This window comes from Mirounga leonina, unplaced genomic scaffold, assembly GCF_011800145.1.
Source record: "Mirounga leonina isolate KUSES-001 unplaced genomic scaffold, KU_Mleo_1.0 Mir_165, whole genome shotgun sequence".
In the NCBI taxonomy this organism is placed as follows: Eukaryota; Metazoa; Chordata; class Mammalia; order Carnivora; family Phocidae; genus Mirounga; species Mirounga leonina.
The window spans coordinates 66,035,324-66,055,976 of record NW_023270415.1 but is presented as its reverse complement, the minus strand read 5'-3'; the positions used below and the strand labels follow the sequence as shown (position 1 = coordinate 66,055,976).

The following is a 20,653-nucleotide window of genomic DNA, read 5'->3' as shown; positions in this document are numbered from 1 at the left end:
CCCCCCGTCTTCACTGCGCTGTCATCGCTGGCCAGCCTCCTAAGTGGCCCTTGCTGCTTCTACTCCTGCCCACCTCTGATCCTTCCTTGAACAACAGCCAGGCTAATCTTTTTAAAACACAGCCCTGCTCATATTCCTCTCCTGCTTAAAATGACTTTACAGCTTCCCAGAGACCTTTGCATAGAGCCCCCAATCCCTTCTCCAGCCCCCAGGGCCTTTGCCACCAGCAGCCGCCTGTCTGTGGCCCTGCCTTTTCTGCTCCCCTCTCCATCTCAAACTCCCACGTCACTGTGGATAGTCCCTGCTGTAAGCGCCTCAGATCCTCTGCTCAGGGATCCCTGTGTCCTTCTCCCCTTCCCCTTTCCCACCCTGGGGAAGAAGTAGTATGGCCCACCGAGGTCAAGCCTGGAGGGTGAGAGCTTATCCCAGAGGGTCCCATTTGCCTGGAATTGGAAGTGGGAGTCTTGCCATCCATAAACTCCTTCTGCGGCCTCCAAAATTCCTTCTGTCAGAGACTTGCTAATGTCTCCACTTTCCTTCCCCTTCGTCTAAATCCAAAATGTAATAAGCCGCCCGAGTCTGTGGCTACTCGGAGCTTGTCCAAGTCTCGCTGGGGCACAGAAGAACTAAGTAAACTGTCCCCTTGAGTTTATGAAGATGGCACCGGGGCCGGACACATTCGGACACACATGGCGGGCCAGCTTCGTGCGTCAGGTAAGACACCGTGGCAGGTGCATTCACATACCTGGGCATCCGCCCGGCCAAACCACATATCTGAACTGGGTTGCAAAACGCCCCTCGGGCCATAACGGGTGCTTTCCAATCTGCTGAGGATAATCTGAGTCCAAAAAGAAAGAGAGAGAAGGTTTTGGCACGAGGCTTCCTTCATCTCTTCATCTCACTGTTTGAGTAGAGAACCAGTCCAGAGCTGAGGTCAAAGTATATTTAGCCGGCAGCGGTTAAACTGAAACATTTTAAGTAAAAAATGTCAGATAGCCTGACTGATCATCTCAACAGGCAACAAGGGAAGGGGCAAAAATGAAGTGGAGTAAGAGCTAAGCAAGAAAACACTAACAAAAACGTCAAACACACTGTCCCAACATAAACCAGTGAGCAGGAGAGGAGCCAGAAGAGAAAACAGCGTCCGCAAGAAGAAAGTGGCTGAATTTACCTTCGCCGCCTATAACAAAAATCTGCAGGGTCCCAGAGGACAAGGACTGTGACGGGTCTTACTCTTTGTCCTTCTCAGGATGTCTGACTGACACAACCCTGCCTCACTCCAACACGCTATTCCCTCGGCCATGATGCCTTTCCCTGCCCTGCCTACTGAACTCTTACTCGGCCTTCACCTCTTCCGTGGAGCCTTCTCCAACCTTTCTACACCCTGCCCCCTCCATCCCTTTGTTCCAACTCCTTCCACTTTGTAGCACTGTAGAGACTTGTTACCAGAACTGGAAGGGGAGCTCTTCATGGGAGCCCACAGAGTCTTGGTCCCTATGAACCTCTAGGCCAAGTTCAGTCAGTACTTGGCACACAGACGGTGCTGACCCGTTTGCAGGATGAATGAGCAGATACACAAGTGAATGGGCCCTAAACATCGCTGGAGCATATGGGCTGCTCTGGGTGCAAAGAAGAGCTTCATTATCAGACAAACTGTCATTCTTTACCTTCGAGCTCCATCACCCCAGAATCTGCCTCCAGGATCACATGGCCTTCTTCCAAGTGTGTCCTCTTCTGTCTCTTCTTGGACTTAGGGCCCACCCTAAACTAGCAGGATCTCGTCTTGATCCTCACCTTAATTACATCTTGAAAGACCCTATTTCCAAATAAGGTCACAGTCTGGGATCCAGGTGGCCATGCATTTGTGGGGAGGCATTATTCGGCCCATCGCAGATGCCATCTCCCACAGGAAGGCACCCCCCCCTCTGCCCCAGGCGGAGCCACATGGCACGGACTCCTCCTCCTCTCCCCATTTCATCAGGGCATCTCCTGGGCGGGGACTGTGTCTTTCATCTCTGTGTCCCCACTCCAGCCCCGCAGGGCCTGGCACTGCAAAGATACTTAGTAAATGTGCACTAAACTCAACTCAACCATTTCTCAGGGGCTAGCAAACATCTAATGGACCCCAAGGCCTATGTATACAAGACACAGCTTCCAAGCAGCTTCCCAAGAGGCCAGGGTGAGCAATATCCGCCAAATGCCCATCAAGAAGGAATTAGGGTCAGGCATAAGAAATTATGCAAGAGAACTAATCTGTTAACACAATGTCACCGGTTATGTCCTATTCTTGATCTTGCCAACATAAGCCTTTGGGGTGACGTCATGAGAGTGAATCCAATGCTGAGGATTCTGGGGGGGAAGGGAGTCTGGCTTCTGAAATGTCAGCTTCCACGCAGTCTTATAGGAATTCTAGGCTCCTGTTCAAATGCCACGTTATTCTCTTCATGTGGGGAATTTGGTCTTTGTTTTCCCTAAAGATACCCGTGAGTCTCTCTTCCTCCTGATTTCACTGATTTGATTTAATTAGGATTCCAGGGCCTGTAATCCAGAATTCCCTGGTAACGCTCCCATAACAAGCCAGCGGTCCAGAAAAATGGTGCTTGGAGGACACAGACAGGGACTCAGGAGTCCGAGGTGTTTCTAAGTTGGGAAGATGCAGACAGAAGGTCTGTCCTATTCCCACTCAGAGGTTGTCTTTGCAGTGTCCCCAACAGTCCCATCAGCCCTGCACACATTCAGAGACAAGAGGGCCACCTCAGAACAACTGTAAAAATCAGAACCTTCCAAAAGGGGTTGGAAGGGAAGCAATGTGGAGACATCTACACTCAAGATAAGACCAAGGAGAAAAATAGCAGAATTCATTAGCAGAGTCTCTGAGACGTTTATCTTTTGTCAAGTATTTGAGAAAAAAAGGGAATTCATCCCCACTTGGAGTATGGATTTATTTGACTTACTTATCTGAAGAGCAAAACTGAGACTGCTAATGGATTTGCTCGTTTATTAAGCACTGAATTACCTAGCTCAGTAAACACAAGAACCTTCTGGCACCTCCTCAGCACCCTTTCTGACCACCCTAATGGACCCCCCACCCCACCCACTATGTTGTTCTCTCTCGTTCCTTGTTTCTTCCCTTCATACCTTTTATCATAATTATTTATTGCTTTATTTGCTTTCCTGAGTTCATTTAGTTGACACTCCCACCCAAATGGAAGTTCCCCGAGAACAGAGAACATGGCTGCCCTGTTCGCATCTGTTTCCCTGGCACCTGACACAGAGAAGGCAATCAACAAAGATTTGTTGGATGAATGGCAATCCAGGCATTTAGGATGAGCACAAAGGAGAGAGAAGGTAAGTTTTTGGAATGGCATGGGAGAAGAGGAGAATAATGGAGAAGGGGTTGACTGGCATGGGAGGGCACAGTGGTCTTTATCCAGGTGAGTGTTATAGCAAGATCACTTTGCAGGCAGCCAGAGCAAGCATAGAGTACTCTGGAGAGTTCAGATGGGAAGCTATTCCCATCCCTAGGAGGGATAATGAGGTATGGCCACTAATATAAGAGTGAGGTATAAAGGGAAGGGAGGACACAGGAAACAAGGAGGCGAATCCACAGGCACTAATTGGACATGGGAAAAGGTGAGGAGGAGAGCGAGGAAGAGAGAGAGAACAGCTGCTAGCCTGGCTGACCCACAGGGCACCTTTGCCATCAGCAGAGAAGTACAAAACCGAAGAAAGGGGAAGTTTGCCCAGAGTTCCCACCCTCCGGAGTCACAGAAGAATGCTACTTGCCCTGGGGGTTTGTACAAGTCCCAGGGATCTACAATCTTGCTTACAGTCTGTCTCACCCACTAGATCTTAGGGACCCATATTTCAGAGCCCCTCTTAAAACTCCCAGGCCATCACTGAAAACATGTCTAACAATGGCTGTACAGTGACCTTTCATGTCGGTGGAGGAACCTGTGAGGGAGATGTGAGTGGATGAGAACAGAGACTGAGCCAACATGTCTGGGTTTCAGCCTGGTTCGGCAAGTCACTGGCTGTGTCGCCCAGGGAAATTTAACCAACCTCTCTGTTCCTCAGTTTCCTCATCTCTAAAATGCAGATTGTGCAGATTATGGTAACATCTGCCTCTTCATAGGGTTTTTGAGAGAACTGAATTAATGTACGTAAGTGCTATTTGTGAGTTTGCCATCATTAGTATTGTTATGAAATACAGAGCACTGCAAAGAGCAATGGCTCTGGAGCCCACCTCTGCCATCCGCAGGCTGTGTGGCCTTAGGAAGTTCTCTCAACCTCTCTGAGCATCAGTGTTCTTATTGGTAAACTAGAGATGATGATTCTATTACTCTGTAGTGGGATGAATAGTGGCCCCCTCCCTAAAGATATAGCCTTATTTGGAAAAAGGGTCGTTGCAAATGTAGCCAGGCAGGGGATCTCAAGATGGGATAATCCTTGATTATCTGGGCAGACCTTAAATCCAAGGACAAGTGTCTGTATCAGCAAAAGGCTGAAGGAGATCTGAGATGCATAGGAGAAGGCCATGTGAAGACCAGGGCAAAGCATGCAATTCAGCAGCCCCACAAGCCAAGGGAGAGGCAGGGAAGGGAATTCTCCCCTACAGCCTCCGGAGGGTGGGCAGCCCTGCCAACACCTTGGCTTCCAGAACTATGAGGGAATAAATTCCTGGTGTTTTAGGCCACCAAGTTGGTGCTAATTTGTTACAGCGTCCCCAGGAAATTAATACATTCCCTCATAGGATTGCCCCAGGGACTGAAAGAGGGCACGTTCATGAAGAAGCCAGCACTCAACAATTTATAACAATTACTATTATCACGTACTTCCTGTCTCTGGTCCTTCATGGTCCCACCCGTAAAATGAGAATGTTAGAAGAAATAAAGGTGTCCAAGGTTTTGCTACCCATGCCGGTTCCTCCACCACCCAACTCTTTCACAAGGCAGATTGGGACCAGGTTAATCCCTCATCTCCTCTCTGTCCCTCCCTCTAGGGATCCATGATGGACAATGTCCCCATTTTCCCGGTCTTCACATCTCTGTGTCCAACAGAGAGGATGTGGGGCACTTGCCCTTAACCCATCTCCTCAGTGGACATGATGATGAGACACAGAATCCTGAGCAGTCACCCTCCAGATCTTCCCACACGAAAGAAAATCCTAGGCGAGTCACTCAACCCCACTAGGACATGGTTGCCAAATTATATTTTAGGCATTATGATATTTTCCTCCTTCTCGGGGCTTGATGAGGGGGAAGGACCCAAGACAACCATTTAAATGTCTAAAGCAAAAGTAGCAACTATGAATGGTGGGGGTTATAACAGATGTAGAAGTAAAATGTATGATGACATTTTAAATGTCAATAACACTTAAAATTTACATTTACAATAGCATTGTAAATGACAATGATAGAAGGAAGGATGGAAGGGAGGAGGTGATAAAGCTTCATGGGTATGTTGCATGAGAATGCAATGATCTCTCACCAGACTATAGAAGAGGCCCCCTAACCACTCTTTCTGGCTCCCAAGTCTCCTCTTCTAACAAACTGTCCCCCGCTAGGGGCAATCCTAGCAGGGACTGGGGAAGCAATAGATCCATTTATCTTTCTAAAAGATAATCCTGGCCAGATCTCTTCCTTGCTTAAATCCTTTCAGTGGTTTCCCACCTCAAAAACCTTAAAGTTTCACTTCCATATTTATGAGGTCCTTACATGTGGAAGAATAAACAGCCTCCACTTGACCAGGTAACAAATAAAATGGTAGCAGAGGGCCCACCCAATAGGGACTCAGTAAATGCTATTCTCCTTGCTGCCCCACACTCCCTGTCCAGCTGGCCAAAAAGAAAACTCTCTTACTTGCCTGTTAACAAACAATGTTCAGCTATTAGCTACAGCTGTAGATATATAGAAAACAAGACTAAATAGATCTCAGATACATGGCCACTAGCTCTTCATCCTATGGGGACCCCATGACATGCTCTTCCATACCAAAGGCATAGGACACTTACCGCAGAAATGCTCCGTTCCAGTGGATGTGGTCAAGCCTTAGTTTCTCAAAATGTCTGCAGGGAAATACTTTGCCCTCAAAATTTCCTCCTTTTCATCTAGAATGATGATTCATTTCATTATTCAGTGACTGAAAATTCATGAAATTTTGTGGTTAAAGCAAAAATGTGTCACACACAATTCCATATGTCCATGCAGTGGGACTGAGAAAAATCTAACAATGAAAACCATCGTTTCTTCCCTCAGAGTTTAACAGATATCTCCACCTTTTTTTTTCACTTATAATATTTTTATCCCCTTAATCAAAAACATTGCTTTAAAAAAATTTAGATATAAGGCTCTATAAATAAACATAATGGTCGAAGCACTGTACTTTCTTAGATTAGTTTCAAGATTCAAATTCTCAAATGCAAATGTAACATTTCTGAGTCATGGAGTTGGAAGGAGGCCTAAGAGACCAGTTGGTCCAATCCAGAGAGGCAATATGGAGAAACGGAAACAGCAGTGGGCCTCATGAAAAGCATCTAAGGACCTGGATTTGAGGTTCAGCTCTCCCTATAGAAAGAGGGATCTTGAGTAGGTCACTAAGCTACCATGTCCTTGCCTATAAAATGGATGAATCTCATTTGCCCAACACACTTGAGAAAATTGCAGCTGTAAATGGAAAAGCAGACATTGCTCTATGGTGGCCATAGATCCTCCCACATTCTTCATTCCACCCCTCTGGGCTCAAGATCCATTTCACCTCGGGAATCAAGAGTACAGGGATGACTGGAGAAAGATACCGAATACACTCATTATAACCAACATCCAGGTCAGGAAACAAGACATTACAGCACCCCAAAGGCCCCTTCACACCTCTACCAGTCATTAGACTCTCCAAAAGAACCACAACTTGAACTTCCAACACCTCAGATTAGTTGTGCCTGTTTGTGAAGTTCATATATATGGGACTGGATAGTTTGAACTGTTCAGTACAGCTTCTTTTGCTCAACGTTAACTTTGTGAAATTCATCCATGTGGTTATGGGTAGTTATAGTTTGCCCATTCTTGATGTTTATAGTATTCAACCCTACAATGATACCACAATTCACATTTCTGTTTTACTCTTGATGGGCATTTGTATAGTTTCCCATTTGAAGCTATTATGAACTGATCTTGTGCATATCTTTTGGTGAATATATGTACACTTACCTGTTGAGATTTGTAACTAGGAATGAAATTGCGGAGTCACAGGGTGTGCGTATGTTCAGCTTTATAGGTATGGCCAATAAGTTTCCAAACTTCTTGTACCAATCTCTGCTCCCACCAGCAGTGTATGAGAATTCCAGCTGCTGCACATCTTCAACAACACTCAGTATTGTCTGTCTTTTTCATGTTTGCCATTCTGGTGGGTGGAAAGTTGTATCACATTGCAGAATGATATTTTTAAAGTGTAAATCAGGTTATGTTACTCTGCCAATGGTTCCCTTTGCACTCAGAATAAAACCCAACTCTTTAACCTGACCTACAAGACCCTGGTTACCTTGGCTTTCTTGCTGACCACCATTCTACTCACTATGCTTTCTCTAGTCTTCAAATATGCCAAGGTCATTGCCAACTGAAGATCTTTACATTGGCTGTTTCCTCTGCCTAGAATGTTCCTCCTCCAAATAGTCCCATGACTATCTCCTTCTTGTTCATTCATATATTCAACAAATATTAACAAGTGATTATCAGGTTTCTTCTCAAGTGCCACCTCCCTCAAGAATCCTTCCCTGACCACTGTCTAGTATAGTCATGGATACTCTCCCACACCCACCCCACATTCACTCTCTGTCCCTTACCTTGCTTTATTTTACTCATAGCACTTATCACTACATACACTTCCTCTTTTAAGAATTATGTTTTCTGTCTTATCATATTAAGATATAAACTAACAACAGGGGCAGTGTATCTTCAAGGCCTAGTAAGTATTCAACAAATATTTGTTGGATAAATGGAGAGTTAATGGAAGGAATTCACAGGTAGCTTTTCAAAGATAACTGTAGAATATTAAAGCTAATGGAGCCCCTTCCTTTTTATCCCCCCACTTGATTGATAAAAATGAAGCTCAGAAAGATAAAATGACTTGGCCAGGTTCATGGTCAACAGCAGAAATGGGGTTTGAGCCCAAGCTCATGATTTCTAATTTTAGTACCTTATCCTGCCTACAAGAACGGGGGGGGGGGGGGGGGGGGGTCTTATTGCATTTGAATGAGTCCCTAATTACTGAATGTTGGACATTAGGAATTGATTCAGCACAGAGAAGTACCCCCCTTATACCATGAAGGTAGACAATACTTCAAGAAGATATGACAAGGGAATTGTTTCTGACTCTCCCAAATCACCCCTAACCTTGCTTCAGAGGAAGAGGATGATATTGAGAGGGTAAAAAATGCACAGAGCTGGCCCTCAGTCCATCTTCCATTCTCTGCAGACAGGGAAGAGACCCATCTTGGCAGGAACAATTTCCCTGGACTTCCAGGGCCTGAGATCTCCCAGGGCAGGAGATCATGCCCTACCAGGTGAAGGCCCTGTTTTATGCTTAGTTTGGGTGAGAATCAGGTTGTACCACAATGTGAGCCTCAGGACTAGTTGCATAATTGGATGTGTAATCAGTACCTTCCAGATCTTCAGCCAAAAGCACTCCTGATACCACTTCAATCTTGCTGAATCATCTCTAAACCCCATGACTGGATGATTCACTGGTCTCCTCTGGGGTCATGACTATCAGGTGTTCACCCAGAAATGAGAACTAAATTCATAAGGGGAAAGATCCTTTTGTTGGAACTCTGGTTTTTTCAGTGCGTCAACCTTTGGGTTTCCAACGAGTAATGGAGGCCACATTGCTCTCTTCCTCATTAATCTAAATAAATGGAGAAAGATAACCAGAGACTAACTAGATAAGATAAGGAGCTAGTGTTTGGAAAGAAATCAACCTGGGATGATAAAAACCATACAAATCCACAATCTCCGACCACAATTCTGAAATCCAAAAAGCTCTGAAAACCAATTTTGCTTCTTTGCTCCTTTTGTATATTGGCAGCAAATTTATTTGGCAGCAAATCCTGACAGCAAAAACTGACATGAGACTATTTTTAGTCTTTATTTATCTATTTCAGGTGCATACTCATACATTTTCATGCCAGAATATTACTGTTTGATTATGAGGTACTGAATTAGACCCCAATGGGGCATTTCAAAATATACAGTATATTATGCATCTTATTACTTTAATAAAAGCTAAAAAATTCTTAATACCCAAACATATCTTGCACCTAAGATTTCAGATAAGGATGGTAGACCTATAATTTTTCACTAATCATATTTGTTCTGTACAAAAAGCTAGGGCAGGCAGTATTGTCCCCATTCATCAAATGAATAGACTGAGACTCAGTGAAGTTAACTGTTATTTATTGCTGCATAACAATTACTCCAAGACTTAGTGGCTTAAAATAACAATAAACATTTGCTATTTCATGGAGTTTCTGTGGGCCAGGGATTTGCGAGTAACTCAGTTGAGTGGTTCTGGCTAGAGGTCTCTCATGAAATTGCAATCAAGATGTCAGCCAGTTATCCAACATGTTTTATCTGAAGATTTGACCAAGGCTGAAGCATCCACTTCCAAGACAGCTCACTCACATGGATGTTGGCAGAAGGCCTCAGATCCTTGTCACATGGACCTTTCCATAGGGTTGCTTAAGTGCTCTCCCAATATGGTGACTGAATTTCCCCAGAGCAGGTAAACCAAAAGAGAGCAAGATGGAAGCCACATATCTTTTATGGCCTGGACTCAGATATAACATTCTATCATTTTCACAATATCTTACTAGTTACACAGGCCAGCCTGTCCAATGTGAGAGGGAACTACACAAGGACATGAATACCAGGAAGCAGCTGTCAATGGGGACCATCTTGGAAGGCCAGCTACCACAGTTAGATATATCATTTTATTTACATTTTACAGATGAAAGTCTAAGCAATTGGCCCAAGGCTTCACAGCTGGTCAGGTACAAAATCAGACTTAAAGCCAGGTTGACCAACTCCAGAGCCCATACTTTTAACTACGACATAATACCATCTCCTTCATTTACTTGACCATCCTCCTAATATATTGAATATTTAAGTAAATTCCTCTTTCTTGTTACTATAAGTAACACTGAACACTTTCTACATAAATCTGTATCTCCATCTCTTTTTCTTTTGTTGGCACAAATGCCTAGAGGCAGGATTGCTAGGTCAAAAGTTATAAACTTTTTTAATCCTCTTGACACATATTATAAAAAATAATTGCCAAAAAGGAAACACCAATTAACAATCTCAGAGAAATTTGTGTGAATGCCTATCTCACTACATCCTTGATACAACTGGATATCATCATTGCTTGAATCTCTTTTAATTTTATAGGCTATAAATTTTTATTTTGATTTGTATTTCTTGGAACATTTCTTTTTTTCATATGCTCATTATTACTATGTATTTGTATCATTTAGGGTCTTTGGTTATAAGAAATAGAATTTGACTAATTTTAATTAGAGAGGGAAGTAGTAAAAGAATACAGGTGGCTCACAGAATTAAAGGAAAGCTTAGTAAATCTGGCAGGGACCAGAGCATCTCCAGGACTTTAGGCAACAGGAAGAGAAGGATAGTAATGTAGGCCACCATTACTAGGATGAGTGAATTTCAACATTCTGTCCATCTTTGGGTCAAAGAACCCTAGTTGGAATCATATGTCTAACCTTGGGTAGGCAGGGCAAGGTACCTTGAGTCAACCAAGACAACACTTAGTGGGGAGAGGTAATTACCCAGAAGTCAGTAAATTGCTATTACCAAAAGAAAGGAGGAATGCAACCTAGATAAAGAACAATAAATGTCTACTACAGGGTTTAATTTGATGGGTCCCAAACCCATTCTCTTAAGTTAAAAGTCTTCTGCTCCTTTTGCTGGTTTATGATCTATTCTTATTAATTGCTCAAGTAAAGGACCCTTACTTTGTTTTTACCTAAAAGTTCAGCATCACTGGAGACCCCACCATAGACAAGCTGGGGAAGAGTTCTTTTCGGTTGGGAAAAAAGTCTAGAAATGTAGAAATGTGGTGATAAAATTCCTTCAACCTTTCCAAGTAAAATAACCAAGATCCAAGATCAAGGGGATCACGAAGAGACCTACAATGGTCTGAACGTTCATGCCCCTGCCCGCACCTCCAAAATTCACATGTTGAAATCCTAATACCCAATGTGATAATATTAGAAGGTGAGGCCTTTGGGAGGTGATGAGGTCCTGAGGGTGGAGCCCTCATGAATGGGATTGTCTTATAAAAGAGACCCCACATCACTGTCTAGCCCAATTTCCATCTTCTGTAGATACAATGAAAATCTGTAACCTGGAAAGACAGCCCTAACTTAACCATGCTGGCATCCTAATAGCAGACTCCCAGCCTCCAGAACTGTGAGAAATAAATGTTTGTTGCTTATTAGTCACCCAGTTTATGGTATTTTCTCATGACACCAAATGGAGTAAGACAAGCCCTTTACCGGAGGTTGGTAAACGTTTTCTGTGAAAGGCCAGATAGTAAATATTTTAGGCTTTGAGAGGATACATAGTTTGCCACAACTACTCACCTCTGCTGATGGAGCACATAAGTAGTCGTAGACAATAAAGAAACAAACGGGCATGGCTGTATTTCAGTAATACTTCACTTAAAAAACAGGTGGCAGGCAGGATTTGGCTGGGACACTGGAGGGCACAGTTTGTGGACTTTTTCTTTAAACTAAACAACAAAGCACATACTGCCTCTGTTTATGGTTGTTTCAATCCTGACTCCAAAATGGTAACATTTCTCCTATGATTTTAAAGAATTTAGCTTTAGTTGCTAATATTTAGGACAGTGTTCACTTGACTTATCACCTGCATTTTAACCATAACTTACTTCAGGTGGTTTTTGCTTGGAGAAAATATGAGCGCAATGATGAACTATTAGATAGAAACTCAAGATCCACATCAAAGTCAACTTAGCTATCTGTGTAGATGGGGAAGTGTAAATGTGTTTATTCATTAAAGAACATTCAACATGCATTTACTTAGCACTTACTGTATGCCAGGGACTGAGATTGGATACACAAAATACACGGGCCCAGGCCTTAAAGAGTTTAAGCCTGGTGGGGAAACTTGCAGTCTAGAAAAACAATCCATAGTTGAGTGTTATTCTAATGGATAATTGATGGGTATTACAGAGAACCAGAATCCAGTTTACATAGCTAGAACTGTCTGAAAAGGGAACAGGGTGCCTCATGGAAAGGTCAGAAGAGCTTTAGCTCTTCTGGATAGCCAATGCCCAAAGGCAGTTCCTAATTTGAGTAAATGCTCAAGCTAGATGATCTGTAAGATTCCATAATCATCAGATATCCCTTAGAGAGCCCGCAAGGTTTATAACAAGTCCCCCTTCAATGGGTGCCCTCCTCAATATGACAGGTTGAGCTCCCAGTGGCTAAATTTGTATTATGTCCCCCATCCATGTGTCCATGACTCATGGGTGCAGGAGTCGATAACTGACCCAAGCAAGGTACAGTAGAAAGTCTTCAAAGATATCCACCCTTGATTCCTTTCCGCTCTCTATGCACATACTACTTCTCACAGCGAGGTGGGTGTGTTTTGTTATGCTTGAATCTGGGTTGGTAGTTATGAATTTCTTGACTCACAGTATATGGTAGAGTGATGCTGTCTGACATCTGAGGCTATGTCAAAAGAAGCTTGCAGCTTCCACCTTAGTCCCTCAGAGCGTTTGCTCATGGAATCCAGCTACTGTATTGTGGGGAAGCCAAACAGTCCCGTGGAGAGGCCCATATGAAAGAGACTGAGCTCTCTCCATTGATGATCTGGCTACACTCCTAGTTGACAACTAGGAACAACCTGCTAGTCATGGGAATGCACCGTCTGGAAGTAGGTCCTTCAGTCCCGTATCAGCCCCACCAGCTGAGCCCTGACTAAATTCCTAACTCATAATCATGAGATAGAATTGTTGTTTAAGCCATAAGGTTTGGGGTAATTTGTTATTCAGCAACATATCATTGGAACATGAAGCCAATCAGTCTTTCTCTCCCAAGAATTTGAAATTTAGGTTGAAGATAAACAGGTAATGGAGATTTTAGGAGCTGAGTCTCATTAAAAGCAACCTTTGGCATGCATTAGATTCACATGAAGAAATTGTGTAAAATGTAAAGTTCTAGGCTGCCACCTTTCCCACAGATTTCTGAACCAGTCAGATTGGATAGAGCCTAGTAATATTTTAAGCAAACATTTTAAGCAAGCATCCCAAGTGATTCTGATATCATGGACTAAAATGACAATTTGGATACACAAGTTAGAGAACCAAAACACACATATACTTAGACTTTCCCTCACCCTGTGTCCCCAAACAGGCCTTGACTTGAGCCCTGGACAATCCAGTGTTAGCTATTTGTAGCCTGAAATCTGATTGGACCTCAAGGTTAAGAAAAGTCCATGTCAGTAAAAAATTTAGTAGAAGAGATGGTGCTTGAATCCTCATTAACCCGCAGTTCACTTCTAAACTGAACTCAAGACAATCATCTTCCTAGTTTTAAAATCCTGAAATATCTAGGGTTGCATGATTAAAGACCTCTTTAAACTACAATGTTAAATGTGGTATAGTCCTCATTATATTTTTTCCCTCCAAAAGGCAAATCTCATCAGCCACCTTGGAGATTCTTCTGGATTATATCGCAGCCAACAGGATTCTCTCACTAAGACAGGCGGGCTGTGACTGCCATTATCTGCAGACAGAATTTCAAAGGGCTGGTCAGTGTGTGTGAACTCTGGCTGAGGCGACTGCCTTGGGGAAGATTTTCTTTGAGGCATTCAGAGAGGAGAGCTGATTTATAGGCACTGGACTCCCACAGTCCTGCTTTGGTTAGACATGAATCGGGTCAAGGTCTGTGTGTTCTTTCTTGCTTGAAGGTTTATTTGGGAACAAGAAAAAGAGAGGGGAAAATCTCTCTGCAAGTTACGTTGGTGGACTCTTCACCTCTTCCCACAGCCAGCCCAAAAAGGCAAATACTGTGTAAGGAGGCATCTGAAAGTTCTCAGAGCGACAACCCTGGAGCTTTCAACTATGGAGGCAATGCCAGCCAACTCAGAAAGGAAGTGAAATTCACTTCAGCAACTTCTCTCAACTCTGTTCTTAGTAACACCTCTCTCCTTCCTTTGCCTTCACCCTTCATATTGGCCTTCTGTTCCTCCACTGTTCCCCAAACTAAGGTTCCCTGCCCAGAGGTGGCTCATTCAGGAAATAACTTAAGCTCTAGAAGTGTTTTCTCCTTTTTCTTCAGTCTTTTTTTTAACCAACCCACCGCCTCCATCAAAACATACCCTTCCCAACCTCCATTCCCTCTGGGCCCTTCCCATGCCTCACTACCGCACTGATACGTGATGATTTTATAACCAGCCTTTGGGTTTCAGGTTTGTACTTCAGAGGGCCCTCAAAGAAGCAATCCCTTAGGGGACCTAGCGGTTGAAGCTTCAGGCTCAGTGGCAATGAGCTGAGAGGGTTTAAAGCAATGCATGGTCCCTTCTGTCTGCCAGGCACGCTTAGAGGACCAGAGGAGTCCCAGGCACCCCGCTGGGGCCCCTGAGAAAAACTCAGTTACTGGAGAGAGGAGATTTCTTTCTTAATGAGGGTGTAATTGAATATGTTTGGATTTTGGAATAAAACTGACCTTTCCTGTAACTTAGAATCTATTTATTTTTCCCCGTGCAAATGAACAAAAGTTTTTTTTTTTAATCCAAAAAATAAAACCACCTCAAAAATTAAATTAAAAAATGGAAATCTGAAACTCATCCCTCCTCTGCCCTCCCCCCTCCAAGCTATTACTAGCTGATTCTGTGGCACATTTTGGTCGGTGGTTCACATTCGAGGTACATCACAACCTTTGGCCCTGGCTCATCATGGAGAAGGAGGCACTGCATCAGTCCAGCTAACCAAAGCTCCTTTCCCAGCTCAGCTACCTGGAAGCCCAAGTTTCTCATCGTGACTCTGTTCCCGCAGGAAGAAATCTGGACTAGAAATCAGAAGATCTGACTTCTGCCCCAGGTTCTGCTATTAACTATGGGGTCTTTACCTTCACAGGAAAATGAGGAGTACAAACCCGGAAAATTCTCTTATCCTAAAATGGATAGGATTCCAAGATTAAAGGCCTCAGTTTAAAATACAACTAAATTCCCTGGGAAAAAATCGACACATTGATCCACTATTAGCCACTTACCCCTTAGCTCAAATGAGTCTCCTGGCTTAGCCTGCCCATTTTCTCACAGGTCCTAGAGGATGTCACAAAAGACCAGTAATTTAAGTAGGGTGATAAGAAGGGAATGATCTAGAAGATGGGGATTTCTCAAGGAAGGAGAGGAATGTGGTGGGAGGCCCCTGCCGGACCAGGGGAAAGCATAACACTCTGGACCCCCATTCCAGAGGCACCACAAGAAAAGCAAGTCACGGACAAAGCACAAAAAAACTAATTTTTCCCATGTCCCATTTTTTTCCTCGGCTGGCATCCACTCTGCACTAGGCACTGTACTGGGTTCTCTTGTTAGACATGATCGTTTTGCAAAGAAGACACAGTCCCCATTTCATATGGGAGACAATGAACCTCAAAGATATTTCACTTGCTCAACATCACCTGGCCAGTGACGGGCACAGCCAGGATCTAAATCCACACCTGAGTGACAGCGAAACTTTCTCTCCACAACAGCCATGGAAAATGAGTTCTAGCAAATGGGTTTTAACTTTTTCCGCTTAAGTGACAAGCAAAGGCATGGTGATGATGATTAACATTCGAGGAGTGCCTATTATTTGCCAACCACTGCGCTAAATGCCTTCACTTATCATGACATTTAATCCTTACTGTGACACTGCAAAACAACTTCTTCCACCGCTTTCACTGCTGAGGAACCTGAAGCGAGGCACTTCACCCAGGGACACACAGCTAGGTGGCAAAGAAAGGGGTTAAGCCGAACAATCAAACACCAAAGACCACGGCCTTACTGCTAACAGAGCACACTTATTTTAGTCTAATTCCCCATAAATAAAAGCTTGTTATTGCTCAATGTATTAGTAGGGGTGAAGAGAGAGGGAATTTTAACTACGATCCAGCCTGTTGACAGATCCAGAAATCACTCTTTGACAGTAGTTTGGAGTGACTGAGGGGTGAATGTTTTCAGAGGGGCAGGCCTGCCCCCAAAGCTATTCAGGCCCCAGACAAAACCTTCTCTGTGTCCCTGATGTTCTTAAAAAACAGGCCAATTTCAACGGTCCTGAGACAAATGGCTGTCACTGTCCCCCATCCTGCAGGAACAGCAACCCTGACCTTCTCCCCTCGGGGCCTGGAAAATGTTTCTGGCATCTTTGCCGAGATGGGAAACTGGAGGAGGGAGGAGACAAAGGGCAGAGGTAAGAAGGAGGGAAACCCAGTGCCTACTTATGCAAAATGCAGGGGAAGGCTGAGATAATGAAAGAACATATTCCCACAAACGGAACCAAAACATGTTTCACAAACGCTCTTGGCCTTGCAAAGGATTAGCTGCTAAAGGACATGACCGTGGGTACCACTCTCTGTTTACAAGCTTCTCCTCTGCCCTGCGTGGAGACGTGACTTTCCATGTCCTCGCTAAAGGGCTGATGATCCAGTTACCTGAGCTGAATCCACCCAAACAATTCCCGGAGTCTCTAGGACAGGCCTGAGGAGCGAGAGTCAGAGGGGCCCTGGCTGTGGACACATTTTCACAGTCAGCTGGGATATATGCGTATCTTTAGGGGTCCCCCCACCCAAACAACTGGCCTGGGTACTTCCCAGAAGTCAGTGTCGTGAAAGATCAAAAAGAGCTGAGGAGCCGTTCCAGATTAAAAAGGATTAAAGAGGCATGACCACTAAAGGCAGGGCATCATCTTCTGCTGCATTTTGGATCAGGAGGGGAAATTGCTATAAAGGATATGATGAGGGCAACTGACAAAATTTGAATATGGAGTGCATTCTAGATAACAGTGTTTTACCCCCAAGTTAAATCTGAAGTTGATCATTATATTGTGAGACTGAATATACAGACAGTGGCCAGACCATATATAAAAACAGAACTCCGACCAACAACCTACAGCAATGTGCCCAGGAAATCAACCCCTTATCTACAATAAACAGCCCTATAAGTCAGACTTGCAGGAAGCCAGATTGGTATCTACAGTGACGATCCAGGAAACCTAACAATAACTTCTGTAACAGTTGGCCCAGAGTGGCTAGGACTTGATTCCTAACTGACAGCTTCCCTGATTTTTGTCCCTGCTTCCAACTTAGGACCAACCAGGGAAAGCCAAACACGCACCCTTGACCAAGGACATGGATCCCCCACGTCTAGTTAGCCCACCTCCGGCTTCCTCGTGCCAACAGCCTGCAGTCAGGCCACCCTGGAAGCCTTCCCTTTCCTCCACTATAGAGCTTTTCCATGTCTCTGCCTGCCTTTGAGTCTCTGCCAAGATTCAAGTGATGGTGGTCGATTCTCTTGCAGTAGCCGGCTCAGAATAAATAGACTTTGCTTTTCTCATTTGGTGGGTCTTCGTTGATTTCCACAGTTCTGTGGTTATGTGAGAAAATGTCCTTATTCATAGGAAATTCGTGCTAAAGTGTTTAGGGGCAAAGGTTCTGAAAAATATGTATACATCTAGACAGAGAGGGGAAGTGATAATGTAAATGTGGTTACAAGTTAACAATTAGTGAATCCAAGGTAATGGTGTGGGAGTTCTTTGTAGGGGAATCTTGCAACTCTTTTGTACCTTCGAAATTATCTCAAAATAAAACATCTTTTAAAAGTGTCCCTGGGCGATTGCTTACAAACAGACCAAACAGACCACACCTGTTCACTAGGACCTTGGATGATGGATTTGTGTCTTGTCTGTGTCCCTTGATCCCTCTGCCAGGGCTCTCTCAGCCATACCCCCAAAGAGCAATCACACCCTCCTCTCCCCCCGTACTCTCCTAACCCTCTTTGGCAGTTATCCATTGGGATGATTGGCTGCTTAGGGAATCAGAGCGATCTTGAAGTCCCCTCACCCCTCCTCCCTCAGCCAAGGGGCACAGAAGAAGCGTGGTGTTGCTCTCATCATTAGCCCTCACATGGACCCTGAGCCTCGTGATGCAAATGGCTCATGAACTGGGGATTGCAAGGATGTTTGGAGATTGGCCATCAGTTTCTTAAGGCTAAGCTGAGTTCCTGGAGCTGGCTGGACTTAACTATTACATTCCAAAGCTGCTGTATGTGACTCGTCTCTAACCTTGACTTCTTACTCTTCTTTCTTCCTTGCAGCTTATTGGGTCACCCTCTTATTTATTAAGCCTCTCTTATCCCCTCACACAGTGGTTCTTAACCTTGGCTGCACATCGAAATCATCTGAGGCTTTAAAAAATACTGATGTCAGGTCCCATGTCCCAGAGACTCTTATTCAATGATTCCAGGGTACAGCCTGAGATGTAGGGTTTTTGTTGTCCTTGTTTTTGACCTTTAAGTTCCCTGGAAGATTCTAGTGTGCAGCCAAGATTGAAGACCACCGCCTTCACGCATTGTGAAATACATCGACAAAGCTCTTCTCTCCCAGACTTTCCAGCTTTCTAATCGCTCTGGGGGGATTTCTGACCATTCCCTCTGACCTCACTGAAGTCCCCACATAGGGGAACTTCTCTAAAGCAGTTAGAATTTATTGGGCCTTTATAAAAGTGATTTATTTGAATGTCTTTCCCCAACAACAAATTAAGGACAGATGAGACATGTGAAAACCTGCTCTGGTCAATACCAATGAAAGGTAATCATCATAATTTCCTATAAATAAACTCACCCAGCCTACATTTACAGGGCAAAAGCCCCAGCAGTTCCACAGCACACATCCCCTTGTGATTGTAAAAGCTGCTACAAAGCAGAAAACTGAACAGCCTACCCATTCAGATGTACTAGAAATACACGTGGCAAAGAGATGATGAAATTGCACCAGATTTACAGCAACAGGTGGTGGCCTCTCCTTGTAGGCATATACGTGGTCATCTGACCACTCAGTCACACGAAAGGGAGAACAAGGAGGCCCAGCACTGAGAAGTCTGTTGAAAGATATGTGGCTTGGATTCAAAAGAGGGGAGAGCCCAGGAGATGCTGAAAAAGCGTGCATTTGCCCACTTCTTGGTCCAGATATTCATTAGAATCACAAAGGAGACTTCTAAAAACAATTTGTCCATCTCCAATCCCCTGCTTGCCCTAGCTGAATCCATCTCTTTACGCAGGGCCCAGGCACTGGTATTTTTAAAAGCTCCCCGGATATTCTAATGTGCTGCCACTTGACTTTGAACATCACCTCCACACACAAAATCCTCTTATCTCACCAGCCAGGCAGGACCTTGAATTCCCTATGCCCTCTGAACCAGGTCCTAGAGCCACATCACTTCCCCTCCCCCATAGCGCTGCCTTCGTCTCTTCTCATGCCTTTTCTCCCATTACACACACACACACACACACACACACACACCCTCACACACATGGGCTCACAGAGCAAAACTCCAGCCAGCCCATTTGAGTTATTACAATTTCTTGCAAATGAGTTGTTTTCTTAATTACACTGTGGGTCTCTGGGAGAAAGTAATTCTTCTTACCCTGTGGAGGCCCCACAGCACATAACAGAGCCTCAGGCTCAACAAAATATAAGTGCCGAATAGCTGAAAGGTCAGTTGATCCATTGAGCCAGAACTATCGGGAGACAGTTGACCTCACTGAGCCCAAGACTTGGTATCCTGAAGCAGAGTCAAACATACTACACATTATGTACCATGGGCTGGATTTGAATTCAGATTCCAATACCTATGAGTTATGTGACCTTAAACAAGTGACTCAATTTTTTCTCCAAACCTCAGTTTCTGTATCAACCCAATGAGAAAATATTAATATGTACCTCATGGCACTGTGAGGTAATACATGTGAAGCACTTTGCACCTGCCTCATGGCTGACAGAGAGTAAACAATAAACGGCCACAGTTGATTTCAATAGCCCCATCTGTGGACCAAAGTTTGCTCTGAAAGAATCTCCAAGGCTCATGTCACATCTTCTCTAAACAATGACGATGGTTAGCAGGTTAGCAAATCTGGTCTCCAGATGGCACAGAAGCCGTCACTCCATGGACCAGTGGCTTGTCTGGGTGACCCTGCAGTTCCCGTTCTGCGTGTTCTCACATAGGGCCACCCCCAGAGTGCTGACCCATAGCTCATCTGTTTCGTTCTTCCCTTAAAACAGGATACAGAGCACGTGGCAAAAATTTTGAAATCAATCCTAGAAATCGAACCAGTCTCATAAATGGACACTGGCCATAGGAGGGGAAACATAAGCATAAACGACATCAGAATCACCTGCAAAACTTGCTACATAGGCAAAGCATGGGCTCTACTTCCAGAGACTGATTCCATGGGTCTGGACTCTGTCAGTGATCCTTCCTAACAGTAGCCTAGATGATTCTGAGGCACATAACTAGGGACCGTTCTGGAGAAACATTGATCTCATGGGATGAAAAAGACAGCAAACACTAAAATGCAGC

At 44.2% G+C, this 20,653-nt stretch overlaps 1 long non-coding RNA gene across 1 annotated transcript; it reads left to right on the top strand.

Moving 5' to 3' along the window:
• The first annotated feature begins 3,273 nt into the window (after positions 1–3,273).
• Positions 3,274–5,112, top strand: LOC118015187. The gene is made up of 2 exons (XR_004680555.1): positions 3,274–3,348; positions 5,003–5,112. It is a non-coding gene; the product is annotated as an uncharacterized LOC118015187 (long non-coding RNA).
• The last annotated feature ends 15,541 nt before the right edge of the window (positions 5,113–20,653 follow it).